Below are 14410 nucleotides of genomic sequence, written 5' to 3' on the forward strand. Positions count from 1 at the left end.
ACCTGAGGTGTGGTGATCTTCTGGTTAAACCACCACCAGTCACTCTCCCCCTCAAAGGGGAAATCTGGGACTATGGTGATTTTACCTTGCATTCAGGCTAAAACAAGCAGTCAAATTTATCTACAAGTAAGATAATTGCGTGGCTGGCCAATTAGCTTTGCTAATGGGGTAGCATATGTCTCCATTCATACTCTTTCAAGACAATTGTTCCTCTTGAGGCTTTGCAGACAGGTAATCTATGTAGAAGGTACAGTAATGCAAATGTTCAGCCACCTTTGATTGTGTTTTAAATTATTGGAATGTATCATAAATTATAAAGCTTGGCTGCACAATAAATGTAAGGGGTATGATTACGAAGTTTACAAATGATACAACAATTGACCATGTGGTTGATAGTGAGGAAGGAAGTTGCAAACTGCAGAAAACAATAGTGGGCTGGTTCAGTGAGCATAAAAATGGCGACTGGAATTTAGCCTGGAGAACATAGAAGATAGAACATAGAACATTACAGCACAGTACGGGCCCTTCGGCCCTCGATGTTGCACCGACCTGTGAAACCGTCTGAAGCCTATCTGACCTACACTATTCCATTTTCATCCATATGTCTATCCAGTGACCACTTAAATGCCCTTAAATTTGGCGAGTCTACTACTGTTGCAGGCAGGGCGTTCCACACCCCTGCTACTCTCTGAGTAAAGAAACTGCCTCTGACATCTGTCCTCTTTCTACCACCCCTCAATTTAAAGCTATGTCCCCTCGTGTTGGTCATCACCATCCGAGGAAAGAGACTCTCACTGTCCACCCTATCTAACCCTCTGACTATCTTATATGTCGCTATTAAGTCACCTCTCAGCCTTCTCCTCTCTAACGAAAGCAACCTCAAGTCCCTGAGCCTTTCCTCGTAAGACCTTCCCTCCATACCAGGCAACATCCTAGTAAATCTCCTCTGAACCCTTTCCAAAGCTTCCACATCCTTCCTATAATGTGGTGACCAGAACTGCACGCAGTACTCCAGGAGCGACCACACCAGAAGTGTGAGGCAGTAGATTTGGGGAGGGCAAATGAGGCAAGGCCACACACAATGGAAGGTAGGAATCTAAGAAGTGTAGAGGAACATAGGAACCTTGACATGTATGTGCAGAGATCCTAAGGGGCTGTTAGGATGGGTAGAAAAGGTGGTCAAGATGACATCCGAGATACCAACCATTGTTAGGCCTGGCCAAGAGTATAGGAGCAGGAAGGTTATGCCGCAGCTGTGTGAGTGAGATCACAAATAGAGAACTGCATACAGTTCTGGTCACCACATCACAGAAGAATGGAGAGAGTAGATAGGAGATTTGCGAGCCTGTTGCCACGAGCGGACAATTTTAGCGATGAGGAGAGATTGTATAGGCTGGAAGGAGGTGGGAGGAGGGGGAGAAGGCCCTTACAGCTAACCACATCCATTTTTAAATAGTTTTGCATTCTCTATCCAAAGTCACAGAGGAAGATACCGGCTTAGACCTTAACGCCTGACAGAGTGGGTGAGAGGTCACTGGTAAACCACCTGATGCCACCCTTACCACTCTCCGCCCTCAGTATGAGGCAGAGGAGGTTTAACTTCCAGGTCTCAGTTCCATAGTGGATGTGGGTATCCTACCCAAATCCACTGGTTGGCTGGCTAGTGCAGGAGCAGGGTGTGAGGTGACAGGAGGCCACAGCCAGAGACCCTACATCCCCCCTTCCAAAAAAAAAGGAATGATCCCTGGTGGGCAGATAAATTCCCAGGAATGGCATCAGAAAGGAACGCGGAGATGGGGCCAGTGGAGGGCATCGAACTTTCCATAGCACCACAGAACCCTTACAGTGCAGAAGGAGGCCATTCAGCCCATCGAGTCTGCACCGACCCTGAAAGAGCACCCTACCTCGGCCCACTCCCCCGCCCTATCTCCACCTAATCCCTGGACACTAAGGGGCAATTTCACATGGCCAATCCACCCAACCTGCATATCTTTGGACTGTGGGAGGAAACCGGAGCACCCGGAGGAAACCCACGCAGACACGGGGAGGGGGTGGGGGAGGAGAACGTGCAAACTCCACACAGACAGTCACCCAAGGCCGGAATCGAACCCGGGCCCCTGGCGCTGTGAGGCAGCAGTGCTAACCGTCGCGCCACCATGCCGCCCACTCAGCGTTCCTCGAGTGTCCCCTCTCCTCCTTCGCCACAGGCTAGGTGCTTGATGGCCGTCGCGGACACGATGGGCCAAAGGGCCTCTTTACTGTGCTGTAAACCATATGATTCAATAACTATGACACAGCCAAGCCGAAAAGAAAAAAAACGTCAATATCTGTTTGTGCCACTTGTCTCCAAATTTGACCAGGTGGAGAAGCCAATTCCCCACTCAGTCTTGGGGGGGGGGGCGCGGGTGTCAAGGTTGCAATAACTGTAGCTTGCCTGCAGATTCATAATAAGACCTTGCCTCCTTCGGCTAGTTAAAGTTACACTGCAGAGGGTGGCAGCAGCAATGTAAGCTGGGGCAGCACGGTAGCATGGTGGTTAGCATAAATGCTTCACAGCTCCAGGGTCCCAGGTTCGATTCCCGGCTGGGTCACTGTCTGTGCGGAGTCTGCACGTCCTCCCCCTGTGTGCGTGGGTTTCCTCCGGGTGCTCCGGTTTCCTCCCACAGTCCAAAGATGTGCGGGTTAGGTGGATTGGCCATGCTAAATTGCCCGCAGTGTCCGAATAGGAAGGTTAAGGGGTGGGGGGGTTGTTGGGTTACGGGTATAGGGTGGATACGTGGGTTTGAGTAGGGTGATCATTGCTCGGCACAACATCGAGGGCCGAAGGGCCTGTTCTGTGCTGTACTGTTCTATGTAAGCGAGTAGCTACTGTAATTACTCCATGGTTGGCGACAGAGTGCACGGGGTGTAAGGTGGAGAGAGATATGCTCCAACTTGTCCCACAAAAGCAGCACTGATGCAGTCACAATCAGCGTACCTCTTGAACTTTCACACTTGTTCCATTAAAGCTACAAATTGCTCATAATGTACACTGTTGCTCTTCCCCGCCGTAGCACCTACTCTTCTCCCCTCCCATCTCCTGCTCGACTCCAACACCGTGAGATTTCTTAACTTCGAATCTGTGGAAAATCTGCAATTTTGTTTCTTTTTTTTTGTTTGAAAATTTAAGCTGGCTGTCAGCTTCTTCGTTTGTCTTGTTTTTGCTCTTAATCCTTTCAATCTTAATGGCATCCTGCATGACCGGTCTTCACCCTTCACCTAGATTCCTGCACAATAAGAACACTCTTGTCCAATCCTAATAAACGTAACTAAACCCACAGGACTGTCACCTCCCACATATCCCCCCCCCCCCCCCCCCCCCCCCCCCCCGTGATAGTCATTATTGCTGTGGTCAAACCTTGCCTCTGCAGCTCGGTCAATTTTCAATCCCTGTCGCTTATTTTCTCAATATCGCAACTATTTCAGAAGAGCTGACCTCAGCAGCACAGGATTTAGCCTGCGTCTTAATTTTGAAAGTCTCTACACGGGGGCACTGGAAGCAGAGAACTGAGATAAGCTTGTAAATGGTTCAGGAGTGGTAATGTCACTGGGCTAGTAATCCAGAGGCACGGGTCCTGGGTTCAAACCCCACCGCGGCAGCTGGTAGAATTTCGATTCAGTTAATAAATATGGGCTGTGAAACTAGTCTCAATGTTCAGGAATATGTAGGTCAGGTGGATTGGCCATGCTAAATTGCCCCTTAGTGTCCAAAGACGTGCCGGTTAGGAGGGGTTATGGGGATAGGGTGGGGGAGTGGGTCTAGGTAGGGTGCAGACTCGATGGGCCAAATGGCCTTCTTCTACACTGCAGTGATTCTATGACCATTGATTCCGGGAAGGAAATCTGCCGTCCTTACCCGGTCTGGCCTACAGACCCGACAGCAATGTGGTTGACTCTTAACTGCCTTTAGAAATTGTCTCGCCAGCCACCCTGTTCAAGGGCAATTTGGGATGGGCAACAAATGTTGGGCCCAGCCAGCAACGCCCACATTCCAATGAAGAAGGTGGAAATGGTGCTGAAGTAGATCAGCCATGATCTCAGTGAATGGTAGAACGGGCAGGTAGGGCTAAATGGCACCTATACAGCTCCTATTCCTTACGTTTCTTATGAGGATTTGCCCCTGCCTCAGGGCCAGGAAGGTCCCAGGGCTGTCCTAAGGGGAGCTGAGTTCCCTGGAATGATGCGGCCGGTGGGCGGGGTGGGAATGAGAAAATTCAGCCAATTGTTCCTCCTCTCAAACATGGCCAGAGACTGCTGGGCGAAGACAGGTTTGAGCTCAGCTATAATGCCCATGATGGCACTCCTCACATCAACAGAAAATATGCATATGTTACATCGGGTGGCCAGACAATTTTATACCGGGCAGTCCACATCTCAGTACATTGAACCTCGTTGCGACACTGCACACCCCAAGGTCCAGTATTTTGAGAGCTTTGAAATACTGGACCTTAGGGTGTCCAGTGTCGCAACGCCAATGCCACCATCCAGAATGTAGGAATGTTCATTAATTTGTTGGGCGGCACAGTGCACAGTGGTTAGCACTGCTGCCTCACAGCACCAGGGGCCCGGGTTCAATTCCAGCCTCGGGTCACTGTCTGTGCGGAGTCTGCACGTCCTCCCCGTGTGTGCGTGGGTTTCCTCCGGGTGCTCCGGTTTCCTCCCACAGTCCAAAGATGTGCGGGTTAGGTGGATTGGCCATGCTAAATTGCCCGTAGTGTAAGGTTAATGGGGGGCATTGTTGGGTTACGGGTATACGGGTTACGTGGGTTTAAGTAGGGTGATCATTGCTCGGCACAACATCGAGGGCCGAAGGGCCTGTTCTGTGCTGTAGTGTTCTATGTTCTATGTCTGCGTGGGTTCCCTCCGGGTGCTCCGGTTTCCTCCCACAGCCCAAAGATGTGCAGGTTAGGTGGATTGGTCAATGCTCGATTGCTCCTTAGTGTCCAAAAGGACGGGCAGCACGGTAGCATTGTGGTTAGCACAATTGCTTCACAGCTCCAGGGTCCCAGGTTTGATTCCCGGTTTGGGTCACTGTCTGTGCGGAGTCTGCGCTTCCTCCCTGTGTGTGCGTGGGTTTCCTCCCGGGTGCTCCGGCTTCCTCCCACAGTCCAAAGATGTGCAGGTTAGGTGGATTGGCCATGATAAATTGCCCTCAGTGTCCAAAATTGCCCTTAGTGTTGGGTGGGGTTACTGGGTTATGGGGATAGGGTGGAGGTGTTGACCTCGGGTAGGGTGCTCTTTCCAGGAGCCGGTGCAGACTCGATGGGCCGAATGGCCTCCTTCTGCACTGTAAATTCTACGATGGAAAGGTTAGGTGGGGTTACAGGATGGGGTGGGAAAGTAGGCCTAGGTGGGGGGCTCTTTCAGAGCGTCGGTGCAGATGCGATGGGCCAAATGGCCTTCTTCTGCATCGTAGGGAGTCTATGACTTGTAGGTGCTCCCACCAACCAATCTGCAGATGATTTAAAAATGAATGGTATCAAATTGAGCCAATTAGAGGCTGGGTGGTTTCAAAAGGCCGTACCACCAACCCCACAGGTTAAATATCAGTCATGATCAATTCCAGGTTGGCGGGTGTGCCTGCGAGGAAAGATCACATTGGACCCATCCTATTAGGGGCTGGTTTAGCTCACTGGGCTAAATCGCTGGCTTTTAAAGAAGAGCAAGCAGGCCAGCAGCACGGTTCAATTCCCGTACCAGCCTCCCTGGACAGGTGCCGGAATGTGGCGACTAGGGGCTTTTCACAGTAACTTCATTGAAGCCTACTCGTGACAATAAGCCATTTTCATTCCTATATCCTTATGATGCCATCCTCAATCTTACAGGATAATATCCTACCAGCCTCATGATACTGCTATCAGGGTTATTGGCAGCGCTATCAGGTAGCGATTACTCAGCAATGTCCTGCTCACTGACGCTCAGTTTCGGTTCCTTCAGAACCCTCAGCTCCTGACCTCTTTGCATTATGTCCAACCCCAAAGGGGTGGTGAGAGGCACTTTAGCTCAGTTGGCTGGGCAGCTGCTTTGTGATGCAGAGCAAGGCCAGCAACGTGGGTTCAATTCCCGTATGGGCTGGAGTTATTCATGAAGGGTCCGCCTTCTCAACCTTGCCCCATGCCTGAGGTGTGGTGACTCTCAGGTTAAATCACCACCAGTCAGCACTCCCCCCACAAAGGGAAAAGAAGTCCATGGTCCTGTGTGACTATGGAAACTTTACTTTTACTTTTTAGTACTGAGGGTGTGCCGAGGCCTCATCTGCCCTCTGAGGAAGCACATAAAAGATCCCCTGGCACTCTTCAAAAGAGGAGTCGGAGAGTTATCCTTCAATCAAAGTCACAAAAACGGATTATCTGATCATTTTGTGGGCGTTGCAGTGCGCAAATTGGTTTTCGCATCTCCGACATTACAACAGTGCCTACATTTCAAACGTATTTCATTGGCTATAAAGTTCTTCAGAATGCCCTGAAGTTATGAGATGGGTATCCTTTCCCACTCATGTACTTATCCAACTTTACCTTAAATATTACATTTACCATAAATGCATCGATGTTATTTGCCTCAGTCGCTCCATGTGCGTTTTATTAAAATTAGTTCATGGGGTGTAGGCATCGTTGGCTGGGCCATGATTGGGCGGCACAGTGGTACAGTGATTAGCACTGTTGCTTCACAGCGACAGGGACCCGGGTTCGGTAAGGATAAACGACAACACCTCCTCCACGATAGTCCTCAATATAGGCAGCACAAGTGGATAGCATTGTGGCTTCACAGCGCCAAGGTCCCAGGTTCGATTCCCCGCTGGGTCACTGTCTGTGCGGAGTCTGCATGTTCTCCCCGTGCCTGTGTGGGTTTCCTCCGGGTGCTCCGGTTTCCTCCCACAGTCCAAAGACGTGCAGATTAGGTGGATTGGCTATGATAAATTGCCCTTAGTGTTCAAAAAGGTTGGGAGGGGTTATTGGGTTATGGGGATAGGGTGGAAGTGAGGGCTAAAGTGGGTCGGTGCAGACTCGATGGGCTGAATGGCCTCCTTCTGCACTGTATATTCTATGTTCTAATACCAGGGCCCCGGAAGGCTGTATACTTAGCCCCCTATACTATACTCCCTTCGCACACGGCTGTGTGACAAGATTTGGCTCCAACTCCATCTACAAGTTTGTTGATGACACAACCATAGTGAGTCGGATCTCGAACAACGATAAGTCAGAGTACAGGAGGGAGATAGAGAACCTAGTGACATGGTGTAACAACAATAATCTCTCCCTCAACGTCAGCAAAACTAAAGAGCTGGTCATTAACTTGGGAAGTGAAGTATCGTACCCACCCCTGTCAACATCAACGGGGCTGAAGTGGAGATGGTTGACAGCTTCAAATTCCTAGGTGTGCACATAACCAACAATCTGTCCTGGTCCACCCACATCAACGCTACCACCAAGAAAGTACAACAGCGCCTATACTTCCAAAATTCGGAATATCCACATTGATTCTTACCAATTTTTAAGGTGCACCACAAAAAGCATCCTATCTGGCTGCATCACAGCCTGGTAAGGCAACGGCTCGGCCCAAGACCTTAAGAAACTACAGAGAGTTGTGAACACAGCGCAGCCCATCACGCGAACCCACCTCCCATCCATTGACTCTGTCTACACCTCCCGCTACCTCCCGCAGCCTAATCAAAGACCCCTCCCACCCGGGTTATTCTCTCTTCCAACTTCTTCCATCAGGCAGGAGATACAAACGTCTGAGACACGCACTAACAGGTTCAAAAACAGCTTCTTCCCCGCTGTTACCAGACTCCTGAATGACCTTCTTATGGACTGAACTGATCTCTTCACACATCTTCTCTACTGAGTACTAACTCCGCATGCTCGCCCAATGCCTGTACCCATGTACTTACATTGTGTATTTATGTATGTTCTATGTTTTTTCCTGTATCGAATGATCTGTCTGGACTGTACGTAGAACAATACTTTTCACCACACCTCGGTACACGTGACAAAAAATGAAATCCAAATCTAGAATCTAGAGGAGCGTTCAAGGGAAAGATACTGGAATAGACATTCAGCAACATTTAGAGCTGAAGTAGAGGCTCTAAGGGAGAGAGCTGATTGTAGCAGTAGTGGGTAAGTTTTTTTCTCTCCAATTTAAAGCTACATTAAGGAAAAGCAAGAGTTCTAGCTTTTTAAAAATAACTGAAATAATTATTCTATTTGGAATAAATTTAGAACAGTACAGCACAGAACAGGCCCTTCGGCCCTCGATGTTGTGCCGAGCAATGATCACCCTACTTAAACCCACGTAACCCGTATACCCGTAACCCAACAATCCCCCCCATTAACCTTACACTACGGGCAATTTATCATGGCCAATCCACCTAACCCGCACATCTTTGGACTGAGGGAGGAAACCGGAGCACCCGGAGGAAACCCACGCACACACGGGGAGGACGTGCAGACTCCATACAGACAGTGACCCAGCCGGGAATCGAACCTGGGACCCTGGAGCTGTGAAGCATTGATGCTAACCACCATGCTTTAACGTAAGCATTTTTGAACTTAAAGTGTGACTGGGGAGCTCAGTGCCTTGTTTTGCGTGGCCTGCAGTATGTGGGAAATCTTTGATGCTCCATGCTGCCTGGATGACCGGATATGCAGGAAATGCCACTGGTTTGACCAGTTTGAGAGCCGGGTTTCGGGGTTTGAGCTGGAGGCACAGCGGTGCATCCCCGCAGTGCTGAGAGTTTCGTGGATAACGTGTTCTCGTGTGCGGTCACCCCACAGTTGAAGGAAATGCAGCCAGAGAGGGAATGGGAGACTATCAGTCAGAAGAGGTTGGGGGGCAGGTAGCTGGTCAGGAGCGCATCGTGCTCCAGAACCACTTTTCCGTGTTGGGAAATGATGAGAGTGACGGTTTCTCTGGGGAGCACATCAAGAGCCAGGTTCCCGGCACTGTGAGTGGCTCAGCTGAGCAAGGGGGAAGGGTAAGAGTGGAAGAGCAACAGTGTTAGGAGACTCGATAGTGAGGGGGGCAGACAGGCCTTTCTATGGCCGCTGACATAACTCCAGGATGGTGTGTTGCATCCCTAATGCCAGGGTCCAGGATGTCACTAAATGGCTGCAGGGCATTCTGAAGGGGGCGGGTGAACAGTCAGGGGTCGTGGTTCACATTGGTACCAACGGCATAGGCAGAAAGAGGGATGAGGTCCTCCATCAGGTATTTATGGAGCTTTGGACTTTTCCCCGTGTGGGAACACTCCTTCTCAGATTCTCCGCCGGTGGATGGCCTGGACTAGGAGTGGAGCGGTCAGAAAATCGGCTTTGGAAACTTCCGGTTGCGGCTATGCGGAGCTAAGCCGCACCGCAGCTCCCGCTACTTGAGGACTTTTGGGCCGATTTGAGGGCCCCAAACGGCGCTGTCTCGACGAATCCCGGTGGGGGAAGGAATTTATGGTGCTCACCCGGAGTGGAGCAAAGGAAAAAGCTGCAGCAGCTCCCCAAGAAAAGCGGGGGAAGAAGGACAAAATGGCGGCCGGCGGAACACCCGAGGACTGGTGGAAGTGGGCGCAGGAGCAGCAAGCCTCTCTTCTGCGCTGTTTTGCTGAGCTGAAGGCTGAGTTGCTGGACTCCCTGAATGCGACTACCAACAAGCTGCTTGGGACCCAGGCGGCCCAGGAGGTGTCCATTCGGGAGTTGCAGCAGCAGGCCGCTGAGCTGGAGGAGGAGGCCGTGGTCCTCGTGGGGAAAGTGGAGTTGCACGAGGCACTTCACAAAAAGTGGCAAGACCGCTTGGAGGAGCTGGACGTTCGCACGAGGCGAAAGAATTTGAGGATCCTGGGCCTGGCGGAGGGGCTGGAGGGGTCGGATCTCCCGTCGTATGTGACCACGATGTTGAGCTCGTTGATGGGAGCGGGGTCCTTCCATTTGCCCCTGGAGCTTGAGGGAGCTCACAGAGTGCTGGCCAGGAGGCCTAAGGCAAATGAACCCCCGCGGGTGGTGCTGGTGCGGTTCCATCGATTTAGTGACCGGGAGTGTGTGCTGCACTGGGCCAAGAAAGAGAGGAGCAGCAAGTGGGAGAATTCGGTAGTGCGAATCTACCAGGACTGGAATGCGGAGGTGGCAAAGCGGCGGGCCGGGTTTAACCGGACGAAGGCGGTGCTGCATGCCAAGCAGGTCAGATTTGGAATGCTGCAGCCTGCGCGTCTGTGGGTGACATATAAGGACCGGCACCACTACTTCGAGTCCCCGGAGGAGGCGTGGGCCTTTGTACAGGCGGAGAAGCTGGACTCGAACTAGGGTCTGGGGACACACTATGGCCGTTGCTGTTTTCGCTGTTGCTGTTCTTCAATTTTGACACGTGTTTTTTTTATGCTGGTTTTCTTTTTGCTCTGTTTCCGGGTGGGTTTGTCTGTTGGGTATGGTTGTGGGGTATGTGGGGAACGTTGGGGGTATGTGCTTTATATGTTCTCTTCTGTACATGGCTGGGGGTTGGGGGGAAACTGGATTTTGGGGAGCTGCGTCAGAAGGATGGGGTGTGGCAGTGTGAAAGCGCGGGCTTTCCTCTGGTTTCCCGCGCTGTGGGGCAGGGGGGCGGAGCTTGAGGTGGGGGCGTGGCCTCTACTGGTTTTCTTTCCCGCGCTGAAGCGGTGCCAAGGAGGTGTGGCAAGAGGGGGATGACCCCATGCCGGGAGATGGGTTTTGGCGGGAGCTGCCGGGTCAGCAGAAGTCTGCTGACTCACGGAAGTACCATGGAGGGTGCGTCGCGGCTAGGAGGGGTCCTAGCCTGGGGGGGTGGGGGGGGATACCGGGTTGCTGCTGGAATGGCCAGGAAGGAGCTGGCGTGGGCCGGGGGGGTAGAGGAGAGGCGTTATCGCCATGGGGAACAGGTCAGGCGGGGCGAGCTGGCCTGGGGCGAGCAGTTGATAAGCTATGGCTAGCCGCGGGGGAGAGGGGCGGGTTGCCCTCTGATCCGGCTGATTACCTGGAACGTGAGGGGGCTGAATGGGCCGGTTAAGAGAACTAGGGTATTTTCTCATCTGAAGGGGCTGAAGGTGGACGTGGCTATGCTCCAGGAGACCCACTTGAAAGGTGGCGGACCAGGTTCGTCTGAGGAAGGGGTGGGTGGGGCAGGTTTTTCACTCAGGATTAGACGCGAAGAACCGGGGGGTGGCGATTCTGGTGGGGAAGAGGGTGGCGTTCGAGGCGGCTGAGGTGGTGTCGGACAAGGAGGGCAGATATATTATGGTGAAGGGTAGGCTGCAGGGAGAGAAGGTGGTGCTGGTTAATGTATATGCCCCGAATTGGGATGATGCCGGCTTCATGAGGCGCTTGTTGGGCCGCATTCCGGACCTGGAGGCAGGGGGCCTGATCATGGGGGGAGACATTAACACAGTGCTGGATCCCCCACTGGACCGGTCCAGTTCAAGGACGGGTAGGAGACCGGCGGCGGCTAAAGTGCTGAGGGGGTTTATGGACCAGATGGGATGGGTGGATCCCTGGAGGTTTGGGAGGCCGAGAGCGCGGGAGTATTCCTTTTTCTCCCATGTCCATAGGGTCTATTCCCGAATAGATTTTTTCGTCCTGAGCAGGGGATTGATCCCGAGGGTGCAGGATGCCGAGTATTCGGCCATAGCGATTTCAGACCATGCTCCGCACTGGGTTGATCTGGAGATGGGGGAGGCGCGGGACCAGCACCCGCTCTGGCGACTGGATGTGGGGATGCTGGCTGATGAGGAGGTGTGTAGGTCCGGGGAAGTATTGAGGGGTATCTTGATACCAACAATACGGGGGAGGTCCGGGTGGGGATGGTCTGGGAGGCTCTGAAAGCAGTGATCCGGGGGGAGCTGATCTCCATCCGGGCCCATAGGGAAAGGAGGGGGAGGAAGGAGAGGGAGAGACTGGTGGGGGAGCTCCTGGATGCAGACAGGAGATACGCGGAGGCACCGGAGGAGGGGTTGCTGGGGGAACGGTGTAGTTTGCAGGCCAAATTTGACTTGTTGACCACCAGAAAGGCTGAGACACAGTGGAGGAGGGCGCAGGGCGCGGTATATGAGTATGGGGAGAAGGCGAGCAGGATGTTGGCGCATCAGCTCCGCAGGCGAGATGTGGCTAGGGAAATTGGTGGAGTGACGGATAGGGGTGGGAATGTAGTGCAGAAGGGGACAGAAGTAAATGGGGTCTTTAGGGACTTCTACGAGGAACTGTACCGGTCGGAACCTCCAATGGGGAGAGGGGGGATGGAGAGCTTCATGAACAGGCTATGTTTCCCAAGGGTTCAAGAGGAGCTGGTAGAGGGGTTGGGGGTGCCGATAGAGTTGGAGGAGCTAGTCAGGGGGATTGGACAAATGCAGTCAGGTAAGGCGCCGGGGCCGGACGGGTTCCCGGTGGAATTTTATAAAAAGTATGCGGCTCTGGTGGGCCCCCTGTTGGTGCGAGCCTTCAATGAGGCATGGGAGGGGGGGGGGGGGCTTTGCCCCGACGATGTCGCGGGCACTGATCTCTCTGATCCTGAAGCGGGATAAGGACCCCTTGCAGTGTGGATCATACAGGCCTATCTCGCTCCTCAATGTTGACGCTAAGTTGCTGGCGAAGATCCTGGCCACCAGGATAGAGGACTGTGTGCCAGGGGTGGTACACGAGGATCAGACAGGATTTGTCAAGGGACGGCAGCTCATCTACCGTGCACATCTTTGGGTTGTGGGGGCGAAACCCACGCAGACACGGGGAGAATGTGCAAACTCCACACGGACAGTGACCCGGGGCCAGGATCAAACCCGGGTCCTTGGCGTCGTGAGGCAGCAGTGCTAACCACTGCACCACCGTGCCGCCCTTAAGCCATCAACAAAGCGTTTGAAATTTCAGGAGAGCTGACACCCATTCAGATCCACCTGAGAATCTCAATTTAAGGTTAAAGTTTATCGAGGGGTCGGCGGGGAGTGTGGAGATGAGATTACAATCGCATAAAGCCACAATCTTATCGAATGGCGGGGCAGACTAGTTGGGCCGGATGGCCTACTCCTGTTTTTAATTCCTATGTCCATACGTTTCTTAAATGTGTGGTGTAAATGTAAGTTGTCCGTGTTTACAGTCTGCGATTGGGGGTTTAAATCATTGTTTTTAGCTAGCACATACACAGGTTTCGAAGTCACACAGCAAGGTACACAATGGTTCAAACAAACAACCGGTTTCCGTTGTACCCCTGAGATTAGATTACCAGCATTTTCCAGGGACAAAACAGCAAGAGCTGTCAACATTGGAGATCAAGGTTAGCACAAGAGGTTTAGCTCTTTAAAAAGAGGGAGGACAGAATATGCACCCATTTGAAACTCTGAAATCTGTTTTTTTTTTAAAGAGTGTAAGGGGGTGCATGAAAAATCAGAGGCTTTTCCTTTAATAAGCAAGACGTGACAATGATCAAGTTTTCTCCCTCCCTCGTTTTAGCTTCCCTGCAGGAAGGGAAGTCCCGCCCCAGATGATCTTGTGACGAATGAATGAAGGGGTTACTGTCGGGCAAACAGGAGTTAGCTTTAGCTAAATGCAGGAACTCAGGGAGAACAATCTGGCCTTTGATTGCAAAAGATCAAAGTGAATGGGAGGACGTTGCTCCCTTCCATCTTGTCAATACATGTCATTAAACCCCCTCGCTACTTCAGGGTTACATGTTCACTAATGTTCACAGCTTTGGGGAATATTCAGATTCATACACTGAAGTGCATTGAATCATATAGCTTTTATTAACTGGCTGAGAAATTAGCTCTTTGTACAGTAGGAAACATTAGAGTGTGTGTTTTCCCAGACAATTCCACTCATTATAATGCGCCCAAACTTAAATATATCGAATTATTGGCATTGAAAAATAGCCCCTTCCTCTCTATTTAATAATTATGGAGTTTCTGAGAGTCGGTTCGAATTCCCAATTTTTAATCCTCATTACAGTGGGGCCAACTCTCAAAACCCAGTCAATTTAAAACCTGTCTGATTTTGTGGTGAAGAATGTATCAGTTTAAAACAACCAGGGCTGAAAAAGTTGAGATTGCAAGCTTTTACCCTGGGTCTTTGTTTGCATGATCTAGTTTAGGGGGAAATAAAGAACCAATATATTTTTTTTTTAAAGACAAGGGGGGTGGAATATTTTGACGCCCACCCCAAAAATTGCAACTTACAAAAAAGAAATCACAGGTTGGTGAGCGCTAGGACCTGCAGGAAATCCTGGCACAATGACCTACATTTCCTTGGGTTTACTGCAGGCCATTGACTTCTCTTAAGGTACAGTAATGAGATGTTAACTTGCCTGGAAGAGTCGGGTTGCCTTAGAGGCGGGGGTGGGAAGGGCTAGGAACATAAGGGGGGGGGGGGGGGCAGTAGCATTGGGTGAAATTGCA

This window comes from Scyliorhinus canicula, chromosome 22 (assembly GCF_902713615.1).
Source record: "Scyliorhinus canicula chromosome 22, sScyCan1.1, whole genome shotgun sequence".
NCBI lineage: Eukaryota > Metazoa > Chordata > Chondrichthyes > Carcharhiniformes > Scyliorhinidae > Scyliorhinus > Scyliorhinus canicula.